Here is a 13,293-nt window from a genome sequence, read left to right as displayed (position 1 = left end):
TCAGGCTGACTACCCACCTCGTGGGGACCTACCTAATGGCTTTTTGACGAAGGAAGGAATGGAGGGAGGAAAGGAGTGAGGGGGGAAGGAAGAAGGACTATAATTGTCTACTTATCTCTTTTTCCTTTCAGTTCTATCAATTTTTGCTTCGTGTAGTTTAACACTCTGATATTAGATGCATAAATGTACAGGGTTGATTAATTGACCCCTTTATCATTTTTTAAGTGACCTTCTTTATCTACTGTGAAACTACTTCATTTGTATTAATATAACTACTCCAGCTTTTGACTGGTTTTAGCATAGTATATTTTTCCATCATTTTACTTATAACCTATTTGTGTTGTTATATTTAAAGTCTGTTTCTTGTAGGCAGTGTATTTTGGGGTACTGATTTTTTAAATCCAATCTGACATCCTCTGCCTTTTAATCAGGGCATTTAGATCAATCAGGGTATTTAGATCATTTACATTTAATGTGATTATTGATATGGTTGGATTTAAATCTACCATCTTATTATTCATTTCCTATTTATCCTACCTGTTCTTTTTTCCCTGTTTTCTCTTTTTTTTCCTTCTTTTGGATTAACTGAGTATTTTTTATGATTCTGTTTATTTCCTTTGTTGGCTAATTACCTATAACTTTGTTTTATTATTTGAGTGGTTGCTTTAGGGTTGATAGTATAGACATTTACCCTATCATGGTCTAGCCTCAAGTAATATCATACCACCTTATGTATGATATAGAAATTGACAGCATATGCTTCCTTTTCTCCCTCCCCAGCATTTGTGCTATGATTGTCATACATTTCACTCCTGTATATGGTATAAGCTCCACAAATTGCTATTATTTTTGCTTTAAACAGTCAATTAAAATTTTAAAGAAATTTAATTAATAAGAAACAAAGCCTTTATATTTACCCATATAAGTTTCCATTTCTGGTGCTCTTCATTTCACCTGCAGATCCAAGTTTCCATATGGTTATCATTGTCCTTCTGCCTAAAGAACATTAACATTAATATTTCTTGTGTAGGTCTACTGATGCTGAATTCTTTCAGCTGCTGTATGTCTAAAAAACGTCTTTATTTTGCCAATTTTGAAAGATAGTTTTACTGAGTATAGAATTCTAGATTGATAGTGGGTTTTTTTTTCTTTTAGTACTTTAAAGGTGTTGCTCACTGTTTCTAGCTTGAATTATTTCCAGTAAGAGATCTTCTGTCCTTATCTTTGTTCCCCTATACATATCATTTTTACTCTGGCTGCTTTTAAAATTTTCTCTTCATTACCAGTTTTATGCAGTCTGATTATGATGTGCCATGGTGTACTTTTTATGGTGTGTGTGTGTGTTTGTGTGCACCCATACACACTTGGGTTCATTTCATTTCTTGGATGTTTGAGTTTACAGTTTTTATCAGATTTGGACATTTTTCAGCCATTATTTCTTTAAATATTTTTTCTTTCTTGGCCTCTTTTTTCTCTCCTTCAAGGACTCCAATTACACACTCATAGGCCATTTGAAATTGTCCCAGAGATCACTGTTGCTTTTTTAAATTTTTCCCTTTTTTCTCTCTGTGTTTAATTTTGGATAGTTTCTATGTTTCTAGGTCACTAACCTTTTTTTTTTTCCTGTAAAGTCTAATCTGCCACTAATCCTAGCTGGTGTAGTTTTCATCTCTGGAAGTTTGACTGGGATCTTATTTATATTTTCTATAAATATAAATAGAAAGTCTCTACTTAACATATTCAATCTAAGTCTCTACTTAGCATATTCAGTCTTTCCTCTAGCTTTTTAAACATATGGAATACATTTATAACAACTTTTTAAATCTCCTTGTATACTAATTCTATCATCTGTTGCATTTCTGGGTTGGTTTCAATTTATTTCTTTTCCTCCTCATTCCGGGTAAAATTTTCCTGCCTCTTGGCGTATCTGGTAATTTTTTGTTGGATGGCAGACATTGTGAATTTTACATTGTTGGATGCTGGGTATTTTTGTAGCCCTATAAATATTCTAGAGCTCTGTTTGGGGGACATAATTAACTTACTTGGAAACAGTTCTATCCATTTAGGTTTTGCTTTTAAACTGTGTTAAATGAGATCAGAGTAGCTTTTAATCTAGGGCTAATTTGCTCCACTACTGAGGCAAACACTCCTTCCACCCAATGTACCATGAATTATTTCAAGCACTGCATGAGCTCCAGGGTTCTTTTCTCTACCTCAGGAAGTTTCGTCACATGCATGTGTTGATCAGTACTCAGCTGAAGGGTCAAGGGGCCTCTCTCTGTACAGCTTTCTCCTCTCTGGTGCTCTACCCTCAGAAACCCAGCCCCTTGGTCTTCCCTGGACTCCCAGCCCCAGTTCCTCCATCAGGAGACTGCTGGTTTGCCTCCTTTCTTTCTCGTCTCTCAGTGATCACTGTTCTTTGTGGCCTGATGTTCAATGTTTTGAAAATCATTCTTCCATGTACTTTGTCTGGAATTTAGTTGTTTCATGCAGGATGGTAAATCCAGTCCCTGTTACTCCATCTTGGTCAGAAGTGAAACTAAAACTTGTTATTTTATCATCAGTAGGTCAGCTAACATGTTCTATGCATCTAGCACTGGATGCCTGTGGATGCTACACCAAAAACTTGCCTATGGAAAATTCTTCCAAATTCCAAGCTGCTCATATATGACAGACCTCAATAGAGATTTTCTCAAACTTGACCAAAAAATCACATACACATCTTACTAAATCCAAACTAAATTTATCCTCTCCTCAGCTCACCCTTAGTCATGTCTCAAAAGCCTATGGTCACCTCAACACCAACCATCGTGAAAGAAATTATGGTGGAGGAGATGTGAGAATGGAAAGAAACAGACCTGTCTCTTGTGTTCAGTATATGCATGGTCACGTTTTTATAAAATTTGTCATAGTAAGATATTTATGACTTGAAAGTGGCCTGTACAAGTGAGGGGTCCTGGAGCCTAAGCTTTATTAGCCTCACAGTAAATATGCCTCTGTCTGTTTTATTCATTTATAGTGAAAAACCTCAGTCACAACCCGTTACGTGAATATCGTAATCTGATAATGGGTCACAGCTGCCATTAGACAATACTTTACTTTGACGAGGTTTTAGATGACCTGGATGGCAAGGTTGTGCTCTATGGGAGCAGGCTGGAGTGACCTCAGGCCTGCTGGCCAAAGGAAGAGCCATCCCTTTTGATTCTCAATGCTTTTTTGGCGGAGATGATACATAGTGAAAGTGGCAGACACACGACCTATTTTTCTCATGTAATGAAGACATTGGGAGATCAGGAAGAAACCTTAATTTGCACCACTTTCAACAGAAATCTGGTTCTCATGGTCTCATTGATGAAAAGGAGATTTTCACAGGCATTAAAGTTGGGTCTCCAAGTTGAGTTCATTGAGTTTATCAAGAACCTGTTTCTATTCATAAAATCAAAGACCCAAGATAGATTATTGAATAGTGTGTAATGTTGGATGTTATTTTTGTCTGATTTCTCAGTAAAGGAAAAGAACATAAAGTGCAAAATACCCTACTAGTCCTTTCATTTAAAATAAAATAATTTACATCAAGTGCCATTGGGTCTCGAAGAAGGGCTGGGCTCTGCTTCTAGCCCCCTGCACACCCATATAATTTTAGAAACCTCCAGGGAACTTTTCTTGACTTTTTGCATTGAATAGTTGGAGATGACTGTCACCTACCACTAAGGAAAAGCTTTAAACAATCCAGGAGCTAAAACTCTTTCCCTGGAAACTTATTTTGATTGGTCCAAAGAGTTGCAGTTGAAACAGCTACCAGAGCTCAGGAATAGTCTCACAATTTATACAATTTGGAAATTTGGTTGTTTGAAATAACCATATTTCCAATGCCAATGTTAGGACACAGTACTAGGAACATGTTATGTTCTCAATAAGTGTTTGGTTTTTTTTAGTACATTGAAGGCAGGGCAACATTATAATTTTTGTGGGCCCTAGGCAGTTTGTGGGGAAACTTTCTTCCATGTATATAAATTCTGTTTTACACCTGCATTGATATAAAGAAAAATATAACCCAGGCTGGATTAAAAATTAAAACATTTTCTTTGACCCTAAAAACTCATTTTCTTCCTTCTGATTTTCAAAGAAATTAAAATATTTTTATGGTCCCTAGAAAACATTTTGTGGTTCCCTAAAAGTACCACGGGCCCTAACACTGTGCCTAATGGAGAAGTCGGTCCTGATTAAAGAAACAGGCAAGCTACCATGTGAGCTGGCCAAGAGAAACAGATTCCCAGATAGAGAAATGGAAACTTGGGCTTCCAAAGTTTCTGTTAGAAAAGTTATTCAGTGGATGACAACCTCCCAAGATTTATGTTTATTTTTCAGCTTGATAACTGAGATTAGGAATTCTTACTGGGATTTTAAAAAATTCCTTAAAAATAAATATAAAGTACTTTTATTTCGACACATGATGAATTAGGTCCTCTGAGGAGATTTCCTACTTGGGAGCACTTGGATTCTTGATGAGACACACTTTCTGATGAATGACTAGACCCATAAGGAGTAGGGGGATTTTCCAAGTCCCCTCCCCAGCCACTACCACAAAGCAAACACAACTCATGAACTGAGGGAGGTTTGCATTGCCTGAGGGTAAATGCTCCTGACATCACTGTCTAGGGACACTGAGTCTTGGCCAGAGACAGGGTGAGGGACCTGGACTCTCACATTGAGCTGGGACTCTGCGGGGGTAGAGGCTGACATTAGTGTGCAGAAAAGCGGTACCATAACAAGACTGCTCTCCTTAGAAGCTTTGCGGGGTTGGCCCTTGGCTGGTGTCTGGGAACTTGGATTTGGGCTGGGTTCTCACCATTCCCTGATGAGAGTGGCTCACTGTGCCTCAACTGTTTGTACAAACAATGTGGTTTCTGCTGAACACCCGCTCTCCACTGAGAGTCTGGAATTTTGATGCATGCTAGGCGGAAGGTGCCTGCGTGACCAGCCCCCCAAAAACACTGCACCAAGTCTCTAATGAGCTTCCCTAGTAGACAGTACTCCACACATGTTGTCACAACTCGTTGCTGAAGGAATTAAGTGCATCCTGTGTGACTCCCCTGGGAGGATTCTCGGAATTCTCGTTTTCTCCAGATTTCACTTCATTCACCTTTTATCTTTACCGATTTTGCTTTGTGTCTTTTCACTGCAATGAATCATACCCATGATTATGGCTATATCCCGTCTGAGAGTCCTGGCAAATCACCAAACCTGGGCATGGCCCTCGGGGCCCCAACACATGGTTTCAAGTCCATGTCACCTTTGGCTCACGATTGAATCAGACAACAGTCCTCTCTGTATGAAAGCACCCCAAATTTGGGTGTTCATGATTGCAGTAGATCAGGCCAAGAGCTCACAGTCGACACACAAGGAGGCGGGCCCCATGCGTGCGAGTCAGCAGAAACAACCAGCAACAGCATTAGACCACCAAACACTGCAGGTGTTACAGCTGTTGTATGCCAGACGCACAAGAGATATTTATGAAATGTTTCAAGAAATGAAAAGTGAAATAATAAAGATGACAAATAATTGGACATTATCAGGACTAAACAGGCAGATTTCAGAAAGAAACAAATGGAACTTCTAGAAAAGAAAAATTAACCATTTGAAATTAAAAACTCAATGAATGGTGCTATGGACTGAGTATTTGTGTCCTCCCAAAGTTCTTATGTTGACACCTAATCCCTAATGTGGTAGTGTTGGGAGGTGGGGACTTGGTAGTGAGCAGCTCATGAGGTGGGAGCCCACATGAGTGGATTAGTGTCCTTATAAAAGAAACCCCAGAAAGCTCCCTCATCTTCCACCACGTGAGGACGCAGTGAGAAGACGCCGTCCACGAAGCAGGAATCAGGTCTCACCAGACGCCACATCTGCCAACACTTTGATCTTGGATTTCCAGCCTCCAGAACTGTGAGAAATAAATTTCTGTTGTTTATAAGACCCCCAGTCTGTGGTATTTTGTTATAGCAGTCCAAATGGGCTAAGACAACTGGATCAAGGAACAGATTTCATATAACTGAAGAGAATTAATGAACTAGCAGATACATCAGAAAAAAATTACACAGAGTTGGTTGGTACGAAGAGACAAGAAGATTGATAATATGCAGGAAAAGTTCAAAGTTGTGGAAGATTTCCACTCTGGCCAAGATGGGGTAATACGGACTGGATTTGTCTTCCTGCCTAAAACAACTAACACACCAGACAAAAGATAGGAACCAACGGTTCTCCAGACATTGGGCCCTAGGCAATGAAGTGACAATTCTTAGGTAATTTTAATGTTATTAAAACATTACCTAGCATGTTTAATGCTATTTAATATTAACATTTGAGAATAATGATATTTAATATTAATGAGAGAATTGCCATGTGTAGTAATTTCTCTTGATCAATTGACAATTTTAGATAATTTTAATGTTATTAAAATGTGTGATGTTTAACGTTATTTAATACTGAAAATAATATTTATTATTAATTTAAAATTATTTTAGATCATCACTTGGTCAAGAGGAAGTGTCAGATGTAGCAGTTATCGAATTGAAAATGAGATAAGCAAAGACATAGATCTTGAAAATACTGTTGCTGAGTTTGTTTCCATGAAAGCCAGGAAAGTAAAATTATAATAAATTCTGTTTATGCTGTTAGTAAAATATTTAAACTTAAAATAATGTTATGAGTTTTAGTACATCTACTTTTCCATTCTTCAATATTCTTCAATTACTTTAACTTTCTGGAAAAAATCCAAACCATTAAAAAATACATAAGAATATGTACATAGGGGTTCACAGTTTTTCTTTTGCTCATGGTCCAATATGGCCCAGTTCAGCACTGCTCTTTACTTAAAATGTTGGTATTTTGTTCATCATGGATTTTTTGCATTAATTTTGGTTTTTTAACTATTGCATTAAAACCTTATTAATCTTGATTACTGAGTTTTTGGGGGTTTTTTTATAATTTTTTTTTGAGGAAGATTGGCCCTGAGCTAACATCTGTTGCCAATCTTCCTCCTTTTTTTTTTTTTTCCTTTTTTCTCTCCAAAGCCCCAGTAGATAGTTGTATGTCATAGTTGTACATCCTTCTTGTTGCTCTATGTGGGACACCGCCTCAGCATGGCTTGATGAGCGGTGAGTGGGTCCGTGCCCAGGATCTAAACTGGCGAACCCCAGGCTGCCAAAGTGGAACAGGGGAACTTAACCACTGCGCCACCAGGATGGCCCCTCAATTACTGAGTTTTTGGTGTCCCCTTAAATCTTGCACCCCAGACAAGTGCCCCCCTTGCCTCAAAGCCATCCTGGCCCTGGGGCCCAGTGTCCATCCTGAACCAGCTACCTGCAAGGAGCAGGGAGATTGGGCAGGAAATCCCACTGCAGCCTTTTCTCTGGCCGATGCTTGAAGACTCGCGGGTGAGGGTATGAGGTCGTGTCATTGTTGGTCAGAGCGCTTGACTTAAATAAGTTTGAATTGTAAAGTTTATCACAGCTCCTGCTGCCCTGGGAGAACACAGAGGCTTCTGGAATGGCCATTTGTCATCCTTGGGCAGTTGGACACGGAGATTAAAAGAAAGGACAGCTGCCAGCCGACACTCAATGGGCTCTGAAGGTGGGGCTGACGGGAACATGGTGGGCTATCACAGCAAAGGTGCCCACTCCTTCCCCACAGTTGTGGTGACATTATGGGACCAGAAGGGGACATAGCATCATGTAACCCAGGGGCTCTCAGACCTGGATCTACATTAAAATCATCATGGGAGCTGTTAAGAAACACAGGTGCCATTTTCATAATAGCCCAGACCTAGAAGCAACCCAGTGGATGCCCATCCATAGTAGAATGGATAGTGGTATGTTCACACCATGGCCTTCTACACAGCGGCGAGGATGAATCATCCACAGCCACACACAACACTGCATAAGTCCCTCACTGGTCAACAAAAGACAGGAGAGAAGAGACCGTATGATCCAGCTCACAGAAAGAACAAAAGCAGGCAGACCCTTCGCTGTCGGAAGTCATTATCTGGTCATCTTTGGAGGGGAGCAGGGTCCTGGGTGCTGGTCACGTTTTGATTCCTGATCTGGATTACATGGGTGTGGCCCATTGGTGAAAACTCATTATCTGAACACATGATATATGCACTTTTCTTTATGTATAGTATGCTTCAGTAAACGTTCAAAAGGTACATATAAAGTATACAATGCCCAGGCCACACTGCAGACCAGTCAGAATGTCTCTGGTGAGCCCCAGCTGTGAGGTATTTTTGTTAACTCTTTGGATGACTCCAATAGATTCTAATGTGCAGCCAAGTTTGAGAGCAGCTGATTGTGAGCAGCGTGTCTCAAACCTTAATGTGAATGCAGATCACCTGGGCATCTTGTTAAAATGCTTGTTCTGCCTCCCTGGGTAGGGCAGGGCCGGGATTCTGCATCTTGTTCTTGTTAGAGCAAGCTTCCAGGCGAGGCTGACGCTGCCAGCACAGGACCACACTGAGAGCAGCGAGGCTTTAAACCATTCATTGTCAGTCCCTGGGAGAGCCTGGGAACCTGCATCTTCAACAAGCAGCCCGGTGGTTCTTGGGTAAGTTTGGAAAACAGAGATCAAGTCCCCAACGGCCTCATCAGATGATGAGGAGCTCAGTAGAACTCACTGTTTATCTTCAAAGAAGAAAGTCGGCTTAAGGGATATCAGACGCTGCTTTTAAAAATCATTTTAGAAAGACAGGAGGAGCAGTCAGTCAGGGCGGGAGCACATTCCCGGCTGCGAGGCGGCTCAGGGCCCGCTGGCTCTCTTGGCCCCGCGCAGGTCCACTTGAGAGAAGCAGCAGTGTCGATGGGCAAGTGAAAACAAGGACCCCAGAGACACCCCCTCATCTCGAGGAAGGTTCCACAGAGTTCCCGAGATGATGCTGACTCGTCTGAGATCATATAACCAGCTGGAGACAGAACTGGAATCTTCTAGCGCCCTCTCTAAGCGAGGCCGGCAGCTCGGGGCCGCGGCTGAGAGGACTCAGAGAGCGCCCGCTCCTCCGCTCCAGGGGGCTCCCGCCTCCACCCCGACTTCGCTTCTGAGTTCCTCACCGACAGCCCTAGGCAAGCTAAACGTTCAATGGGCCTGGCTGGGGCGCTGGAGCCTGAGAACTGGAACGCCTGCAGGCTTTATTCGGGTCAGGGCTTCAGGATCAACACAAAGATGCCGGAAGCGAAATAAGCCAGACAGAGAAAGACAAACACCGCGTGATTTCACTCATTTGTGGAAGATAAACAAACACGTGGACACGGAGAACAGATTAGTGTTACCCGAGGGGAAGGGGGTGGGGGGTGGGCGAAACGGGTAAAGTATGGTGATGGATATAAAACTAGACTATTGGTAGTGAACACGATGCAGTCTATAGAAAAACTCACCTATAATAATGTACACCTGAAATTACACAATGTTATAAACTAATATGACCTCAGTAAAATTAAAAAAAAAAAGATGCCAGAGAGACGGCACGTGTGACGACAGAACCGCTGTCCTCAGAGCTGGGTGAGCAGAGACAGGTGTGTGGTGGGCAAGCATCCCCCCAGCCCCCATGTCTCCTTCCTGAGACCCAGGCCCCATTCGTGTGACTTGTGGCCTTCTGTGGCCCTTGCACACGCTGCCCTGGGAAGTGGGTGTGGCTCTCTGGCAAATTCGGAAGAACAGGTGGGCATGATTAGGACCGAGCTGCCTGCCTGTGACTGGGTGCCTGGATCTGCTGATTTGGGGGCCCAGCATTAACAAACCGACTTGACTGAGGGACCGCAGGCCGAGTCCTCAGCTTAGCTCCCAGGACTCGTGTGACATCTGCGCTCTCATTACTCATTACCTCACTGCCAACTTATTCAGCACCCCAGTGAGGAAGGGGGGTGCTACTTTTGGGGGCCCCCATTCAGAGATCTTAATAAAAGATGCAAATAAAAGGGAAAGTATAAATGTCCCAATTTTTTACATGATGGCTTCCAGAAATTTCAGTCTGGTAATGTCATTGATCCCTGACAACGTTTTAGTCCTGATCACTAAACAGGTGGTTTGCAAAGATTTAGAAAACAGCAAAGACTCCAAGCCAGCCAGTTCACTAAAACCCGCTCCAGTGAACATCTCTGGTTCCAAATTCTGGACCCATCGCTACAGACAGCTTGGCTATAGCGTGGCCCCAAACGGGGCTCATCATCCCCACCTCCTCCCCTCCCACCTGCCCTCAGCCCTACATTTCCAGGAAGTAGTTCACCCCCACCCGCGGATGAGACATGGCAGGCACCCCAGTTCCTTCCTCTGCCTCACCCACCCAGATTCCTTAGCAGGTGCCATGCCCTCCAGCCTCCTTATCTCTCCCCGCGGGGCCTGACAGGACTCCCGTGCCCCACTCCCACCCACCCACCCAGTCAAAAGCATCAGCTGCAAGTTGTCCTGGGATGAGACTTCTCAAATTTTAGCATGCTTTGAAATTCCTGGGCTCTTACTAAAATGCGGGTTTGGATTCCACGGATCTGGGGCAGGGCCTGAGAGTCTGCATTTCTAACAAGCTCCCAGGTGAGGGAGATGCAGCTGGTGCCTGATGACGCTTTGAATAGTGAGTCTCTAAGTGATGTACAAACTTAGTGATGCCTCTTCCTTGCTCAATCCTTGGATAGTTCCTCCTCCCCTTCGGGATAAAACCAAATTCTTGACAAAGCCACTTTTGACCAGGCCCTGCCTTCATTTCCAAATTCACCTCGATCAGGTCCAACCAAACACGGTTAACATCTAGCCGGGTCTAGCCAGAACCGCCTGCTCTCATCTCCCGGCCTTTGAACACGCTGCCCCTCCTGTCCAGAATGTCTACCACCCCCGCTTCCTCTTCAACCTTGTTTATTTCTACAGACACTCAAGACGCAGTCAACCTCTCCCTGACCCACGGCCACCCCCTAGCAGAGTTGGGCTCTCTTCCATCTGTGCCTTCACGCTTCGTTTGTGAAATACCCCCGTTAGCACTCTCCACATGGTTTCGTAAGTAATGGGTTGGGTGCCTTGTCCATCCCACTAGACTGTGAGCCCCTGGGGCAGGCCTCCGCCGGGTCTCCCCAAGGAACAAGAGCTGGCTACCTGGTGGTTTACTGTTGGATCAATTCCAGGGAACAGGTGGGGCTGCGTAAAGGGAAACAGGGAAAAAGGGGACACCCCAGAGGGTGTGGTACCGTGCTAGTTATGCTGTGGGCCCCAGGGGCCTCTCCTGCTGGCGACCCTCTAAGGACAGGTGGGAGGGGCTTCTGAGAAGGGAGACACCAAGAAGGGAGTATTGGTCCTCCATCTCCTGTCACCACTGGTCAAGGCTTGCCCCGGAGCATATTCATGTTCTGTCATTTCAAGATTTACGTGTGTTCCAGAATGGTTGGTCCAGTCCCGTGCGGAGGCAGCAGAGAAACCCAGGGCAGAGACACCTGGTGTCGCTGAGGCAAAGTGCTGCCAGGCTGCACCTGGGCACAGTGGGTGGGAGAGCAGGGCTGAGGCAGGATGCAGGTCAGGGGGGTAGGAGGTGGGGCCCAAAGCATCCGACACCAGGAAGGGATTGCAGCTCTTCTCAGGTGCGCCCCAGAATGGGGCTGTGGCACCTGGCACGGTGCCGTGCGTCGGCTGTGAACCCGAAGGATGCTGAATGGATGAATGGATGAATGAAAACCAATAGCCTTGTTTTCTTGTGGATCTGGCTGTCAGATTGATACCCCAGGAGGCTGAGCACTCAGAATCTGACTATGCCTCCGCTAAGGTACTTACAGGCGAGATGAAGAAGCACATACAGAGCGTGCAGCTCTGCACCCCACAGCCATTTGCGAACCAGCCTCAAGAACGGAGGCTGAAGACCCAGGCCATTTTTGGCCGACTCTCCTGTGCCGTCTTTCTCAGGCCTCAACTAATGTTGACACCCATTTCTTGAATGAAGACTTTGAAGTCATACTGATGTTGATCAAATCTGCAGATAAACTAAAAGCGAGGAGAATATTGAATAGATCATGGATAAGGCCAAAATTTAAAAAAAAAAAAAAACACAACAGTGGGGAGCAGGAGAAAGAAAGGGCTCTGCGAAGCTACTTTATGCATTGGGTAGTAAGTTAGGTTCCATGAGAGTCTAGAATCCACTTGACTCCTCTACGTGTCAGGGCGTCGTGAAGCACCTATAAAAGCACCTGAGAAACAACATTTTGGCAGCGTGCTGGGGTTGGCCCGACTGGGGTGACGAGCTTGAACAGAGTGAGAAGGTACAGGAGTGCGGTAGGTCTGGTGGGGATCAGATGCTGACCATAAAAATAGAAAGGAGAGCAAACTGACTTAAAAAACAAGCTGGAAGTATAAACATGTAAAATGAAAAACAAATTAAGAAATAACGCCCACGCGTGTTTTGTTTTGGAGTTCATTGTTGTAGCATCCTCCTCTAACCCCCGGCCAGCACTCCGGGCAGTCCTTCCTCTCCCGGGGAGACAGGAGAACATTTAGCGCCGGTGTGGTCCCTGGGCGCTAGGACACGCGTGTAAAAGCTAGAAGGGTCCCCAGCACCCCCTTTGTCAGCCAACGCCTGCTCTTACCTGAATGTTATTTTTCCTCATAATCCAAACGCTTTGCTTTACAGATTTGCTTCTTTTTCTACACCTCTTGATGCAGTTCCCTTCTTATAAGGACCTTAGCAAAGTAAACTAAACCAGAACAATCAAAAACCCAAGAACTGGTCAGAAACCATGGGGAGCAAGTCCCTGAAATGGGACAGGTGTGGAATTTCCCTCTGAGTCAAGAGGCAGCTGGGAAACAGCCCCGGGCTGCCCGACACAGTCGCATCTTAGGATCAAGTGGGAAAGGAGCCCTCGTGATAGTGAGGAGGAATTGATGACACACTTCACTGACGGGTCCTTGGTGAAATAGCAGACAAAGCTGCTGTGTTTTTTAAAAGACTGGAAACAATCTTCAAACGAATCATCTTTATGATCTTTCTATATATTGGACCTTATTAAAAGCTGAAGTTTCATCATTAATATGAACTCAGGGAAATTTTTCCCATGGGGAGCTGAAGCGAGGTCATTTTTTTTCTCATAATCGAACTTAATACAAGAGCAGAGCTTCAAACTCCCAGAGGAAAGGCGGCTGGAAGTGTCTGTAAATGCTCGATTCTCTCTGTGTTGTCTTTCGATGTTGGCGGTCCGAGGTGGGCCCTGGCGCCCGCCATCTCACCCCATTCCTGGTGGCGCTCATCCACCAGGGCCTAATGGACATGAGTGCTGTGTGGCA

This window comes from Diceros bicornis, chromosome 27 (assembly GCF_020826845.1).
Source record: "Diceros bicornis minor isolate mBicDic1 chromosome 27, mDicBic1.mat.cur, whole genome shotgun sequence".
Lineage (NCBI taxonomy): Eukaryota > Metazoa > Chordata > Mammalia > Perissodactyla > Rhinocerotidae > Diceros > Diceros bicornis.
This window is presented reverse-complemented; position numbering follows the sequence as displayed.